At 36.3% G+C, this 6,257-nt stretch overlaps 1 pseudogene; it reads right to left on the bottom strand.

The window, feature by feature from the left end:
- Window positions 1-3,846: 3,846 nt before the first annotated feature.
- LOC149246361 (UDP-glucosyltransferase 29 pseudogene) lies at window positions 3,847-5,958 on the bottom strand (annotated as a pseudogene).
- Window positions 5,959-6,257: the final 299 nt, after the last annotated feature.

Below are 6,257 nucleotides of genomic sequence, written 5' to 3'. Positions count from 1 at the left end.
CATGTTAAATAGATCGAACAGAAACTCCAACGGCTAAAATCCCTGACCATGTAACATCTAAATTGATAACGGCTAGATTTGGTATGACCATTATTTAATTACAAATAACTTAGGCTAGATAAATTCTTATTAAAACAAAAGTAAAAGGACCCTTTTTTCGAATTATAATTATAAATATATATTAAAAATAAATTATAACCTAAATTAATTCACATTAATAGTTAGTTAGTTATAAAAATTATTAAATCTATAAATATACATAAATATCTAGATATAATAATTATTCACATATAAGTCACATTTTATATACTAATAAATATCAATTTATAGAAGTTAGAGTAACTTAAGGTAGAGTAATTTAATTATAATTATGATATTATATATATATATATATATATATATATATATAATCAATTTAAATTAAAAGTAAGTTAACCAAGTTATAGAATAGTGAGCTATAAAGGATATATATAAAAGTTATGGAAATTTTGGTCATTATGGAAATTTCGGTCATACTTGGAGAAAATTTGGCAAGGATTTTTGTAAATAAGTTATAGTTGTTAAACTTCAAAATTTTAGGTGTCCTAGAAGTTTTTTTGATGGTGTTGAATCCATTTCTACCATAAAAACACAATTCAAACACTACCTCTACAAGATTTTTTGAAATTTTTTTGCCCGGATTCTGGCCACTTTTAGCCGTCCGGGCAATTCCTCCCCCTCTACTCCCACTGTAAATTCTATTATAGGGGTTCATGGATATTATATATATAAATTAATTTTATATTTAGTTTTATTTATATACATGTTATAAAGTTTTAGGAATATTAAATATATAAATTAATTTTATATTTTAAGGAATATTAAATATATAAATTAATTTTATATTTTATATTTATAATTAGTCAAGATTGGTCTAAATTCTGGATTTATTGAGTGAAGAGAGGGAACACATTTTTTTTCATTTTAAAAGAAGTTTACATGATACTTTATATTTTTGCCCTTTGTAAATTCAAAATTAAAATAAATCTAAACTGATTTAATTATTAGTTAAAATTAAATTAAAATTTTAAAAAATTTATAATAAAATAAACATATTTAATAATAATAAAAATTGTCCCATACAGAAATTTATCATTTCACAAACAATTAATAATCATACCAAAAAAATTTATTAGACATATTTTTCAAAAACTTTCTAAAAACAAAAATCTCTTTTAAACTAATACCCTGAAATTCATTTAGTAAAATGATTTTTCTACAACAAAATAATATAATTGTTACTTGCTAATTGATTTCATATAGATAACAATAACCCAAAACACTATATCTTATTATTAAGCATACTATAAAATTAATAATTTTCATAAATAAATATTAAACACTATTTTTCAGAGTTGTCTTTAGTGTGGCTTTTGGAAAAAAAATTTCGTGGATTTCAGATGGATTTTTCTGGTTTAATTTCTTTAAAATCTGGTGGGAATTCATTGACATCACAAGATTGATGGGTAAATCCTGCACAATAGAAATGCCCTAGGGGTTTTTTCATGTTATTGAATCCATATATACAGTCAAAAAACTAGTTTAAATAATACAAATCAAGATTTCACTTTAAATTTTTCCACCAGATTCTAGCACCAAACACTCCAAAAAATAACATTATAAACAACTCCCTATTTTTTTAACCTCTATACACAATAACCTTCTAAAATTTTTATTGATGTTTTAAATCTTAAATTTACATATAAGAATTTAAAAATGAAACATACTTTAGATGTAAGTTTAAACATACCATCATTTAAAAAATAAAAATAAAAAGGAAATTCATAAATTCATGAGTAAACAACTGCCAAAGCACCAAAAACTTTATAAACCTATCTAAAATCATTGAGAAAAAATCAAATATAAAGGAAATTCATAAATTTACCGAGTAAACAACTGTCAGAGCACCAAAAGGATATATAATAAAACTAGATAGTTACAGAAAAAATAGCCCTTTGAAGCTGTGAGATCATGATCATGATAGGGATAGTCAACAAAGGACCGTCAGTGTTGTTCAAGAAGGAAACAGTAAGCAGAGCAAAAGAAAAACATATACATCATCTATGAGAAAAGCATATAGAACTAGAATCATGGCAGATTGACATCCTAAAACACCAGAATATATACTAGTATTAAGAACAGAAGGGAGAAACTAGAGAGGGGGAGGGACAATCATAAACCGGGAATAGAGAAATCCTGGATAAAGCATGAGAAATCTCCATATATAACCTTCATGGACCAAGCGCCAGGTTCAAGTAGCAGGCCCTCCTTCCACAGTCTGTCCGCTTGCTAATTCTGAGCACGGAAAATGTGGTGTATGGAGCAATCCCTCAAGAGACCCCAAAAGAACTTGATTCTGTCCACCCAACCAGCCAGATGAGGGGCCAATAAATTGCAGGATCCTTTGACTTTGGGCACAGTGTCATAAGTGGAGATGATGTGTTGACTTTGGGCACAGTGTCATAAGTGGAGATGATGTGTTGCAGGATAGATTTGAGAGGGAGTTTTGATTCATTAAAAATCTTGTTATTTCTCCACCTCCAATGGGAAGACTTTGGGCACAGTGTCATAAGTGGAGATGATGTGTTGCAGGATAGATTTGAGAGGGAGTTTTGATTCATTAAAAATCTTGTTATTTCTCCACCTCCAAGCGGACCACAACACGATGATAAGGAACGGCCTCCATTGATCCCTTTGTCCAGACCACCATTGAAAAGCAGATTGGATTGAGTCGAAAACAATATGAGGAAAACCATATAGAAGAGCCAGGGCGTGCCAGATTTGCGAGAAAGCGCTGCAATTAAAAAAGCTGTGGAGATTGGATTCTTCTTCTGCCTCACACATCATGCATCTACTTGGACCGTGCCACATTCTTTTTCTCAGGTTATCCCACATCAGAATCCTATTGTGGAAAACCATCCAGGAGAAGAAAATAGATTTAGGGGAGCAGCCTGACTTCCAGAAAATCGCAGGGAACTTTGTTCTTGCGTGACAGGGCTTTTGCATAATTAAACCTAGAACTTTATAACCTATTTAAAATCAGAGGTGTGATAGATTAATTAAAGAAATTCCCCGGCTTTTATTCTGCTCTTTATTCCACTGTATAGAAGATTTATTGCAGAGTCTTCAGGGATTCGCCTTGTTCTGTAGCTCTATACACCTTTTGCAATTTAATTGCAGCAGCTTTTCGCTTTGTTCTGTAGAACCTTCTATACTCTTTCTGCACTTTAACGACAGCAACGGCCTCCTTTTGCATCTCAGCCTACAGTTACACAGTAAGTGGGTGGCACAGGAACAACCAACTAGTCGTTGGATCGTGCGTGGGAACTGCCGTTAGTCATGGGTGGCACAGGAACAACCAACTAGTCGTTGGATCGTGCGTGGGAACTGCCGTTGGATTGACTACAGCATTCTGAGATGTACGTGCGTGTGTGGACGGACACTTAGACCATTCGTATTCCCTTGACCAGCCTACAAGGTTACATTCTGAGCACGTCTCCGTGCAATATAAATTGATTTCGTATTTGAATTTTTAGTCTTTTTAGAATATCATTACTTTTTTAAAGGATATTAGAATTTTGTTTAGAAGTTGTTTATTGGGAAGTGTTTATCAAAAATGTGTTTAAATTTTTTTAATCTTTATTAGGGTGGAAATAGATTCAATACTATTAAAAATTAAATAGATTCTGTAATCAAAAATCTCTACATACTTAAATTCTTGAAATTTCATAATTTTAATTCAGATTTTTCAAATTTTAATTTTAACAAAAACCCTGCGAAAATTTCCACAATCTCTTTGGAAAATTTGTGACCTCTGTAAAATACTCTTTCTTTTTAACGGATAAGATATCACATCAAATTTAAACCCTTAAATGCAATGCGAAAGCCATCTATCTGTGATGGGAAGAATTTGAATTATACGGGAAATTATAGATCTGGATATGATGTATGTGATTTGTTGGGGAGTGGCCCTGTCTCTGAGAACATTAGTCCATTCGAGATCATTAACTCAGATATCATACTCTGTTGCTTGCTCAGGACAAATGTAGTCATATAATCCTTTTGTATTTTGCAAATTTTTCAATTATAAAAAAAAAAACACGAACTGTTTTGGGGAAATCGTTTGACACTGTATGACTACATGGAACCATTAGATGTTACACTGCCCATATTTTATGTTTGTAAATAACATTACTAAAATAGAGACTTTATACACGGAGCACCACATTTCATAATTATTGACTCATACTTCAGGATCCAGCACAATGGAATTGAGCGGAAGGTGGATTACCTATTCTGCTTTCATTGCAAACATTCAATCCTCATTATTCTGCACGCGAAGCTGCCTTCAGAAAATGCAGGTGTCCAATGAAGTCATTTATGTACACCTCCTGTGATGGAATACCGCCCTCACCTCGGCTGCTGAGAATTTGATTGTTGAACAGATTTCCCATTTCACGGGCTTTCCTCCTTACTTCTCTGCCACCATCTTCCACCATTAACTCCCGCACAGTTTTGCAGATCTCGTCGCGGTCCAGCGACCCATCGCTCCGCTTTGTAACCTCTAACCCGATTTCCAATTCCCGAACAATCAATCGGGAATTAAGGCACTGATCCAAGTGCATGGGCGGGGTAACCAGAGGAACCCCAGAGCACATGGCTTCGATCAATGAACCCCATCCACAGTGACTCAAAAACCCTCCAGTCGAAGCGTGCGATAAAATCTGCCTCTGCGGAACCCACTCCCTCACCACAAGCCCCCTTTTTCCTATACGCTGTTGGAACCCTTGAGGCAGCAAAACCCCAAGTTGCTTTTCGTCGGGACAACGCAGTGCCCATAGAAATGGCTGCCCGCTCGCCTCCAAACCTAGGGCCACTTCGTGGATCTGCTCTTCGCTCATAAAAATTTGGCTGCCGAACGATACGTAAACGACCGAAGCGACTGCGTGAGCTTCCAGCCATTTAATGCAACCCCATTCTTCCTCAGAATTTACGGGTGAGCTAATATCGGGAAGTAGCGGGCCGGCGGGGAAAACCGGCTTGCCCGTCACGGTCTGCAAATACTTTATGAATTTCCCCTCAATTTCATTGCACGTTCTGACGACAATGGCGCGGCAGCCGTCAAAGCATCTGAGTCCGCGCTCGTAATAACTGATACCCCTGGGCTGCTGGACTCGGTAGATACCCAGCACACTCTCCGCCTCGTGGAGTTTCCATGATATGGCATCCGATGGATAACTCGGCGGGGGTTTCGTGAGGGTCTCGGCCGAGATTTCTTCCCCTTCCCCTTCGCGTCGCCAAGCTGGAGACAGGCCATAGCCAGCGAAAGCCGCACCAAAAGTGGCGAAGACAATGGTGGGTATGCCCATCTTGGCGGCAGCCCTGGGAACCCACCATTGCGCGAAGTCGAAGAAGATGCAGTCGGGACACATCTGGCGGAGGAGTCGTTCGAGGGGTTCTTCCAGTCCGTCTAGGGCTTTGTCGAAGAGAGGCATTAAATGGATTGGTAGATCTTTGGTGCTCTCTATTCCTGCAGGCAGCCCTTCCACTGCCGGCAACCGTAATTCCACCGGCTGGACGTTGCCTGGGGGGTTTTGATGATGGGCGAAGAAGGATTTTAGGTTGGCAATGTTGAGGGGAGTGGAGACGAAGGAAACATTAATGGCGAGCTGTGCGAGTGTGGCTGAGAGCTGTACGAATGGCGAGATATGGCCGTGAGCGAGCCATGGAAACATCATGACATGAAGCTGCCTGCCAGTGCCATCGCCATTGTTAACAGAAGAAGACGATGACGAACAGACTTCCATTTTCAGAGATATAGACTTAGAAAGAAAACGATGACGAACAGACTTCCATTTTCAGAAATATAGACTTGGAAAGAAAGAAAGAATCGCAGAAGATCGCAGGACTGTGTAACCTGCTTATTTTATTATTTTGGTTTATTTTTAATGGTAATTTTTTTTGTTCGTTGATTTTCTTTTCTCGTACGTTAGTAGTTAATTTCTTATTGCAATCGTTGTTTGATAGTGTTGAGATTCGATAGGGCATACATGTGGTGGGTAAATAATAAACATCATACAATAAATTAATATTGGTTAATTTATTGTCTTTTCTTTCCATCTTATCTTATGGTGTTTCTTGGTTGTCCAATAAATAAGAGTTATATAATAGAAGCAAAGTTCATCCATATACATTGAATAAACTTAGGTGATTAAGTA

Source organism: Pinus tabuliformis, chromosome 7 (genome assembly GCF_031772625.1).
Source record: "Pinus tabuliformis cultivar Carrire ecotype Pingquan chromosome 7, CPIR1, whole genome shotgun sequence".
NCBI lineage: Eukaryota > Viridiplantae > Streptophyta > Pinopsida > Pinales > Pinaceae > Pinus > Pinus tabuliformis.
Note: the sequence above shows the minus strand (reverse complement) of the source record. Positions and strands in the feature narration are given on the sequence as shown.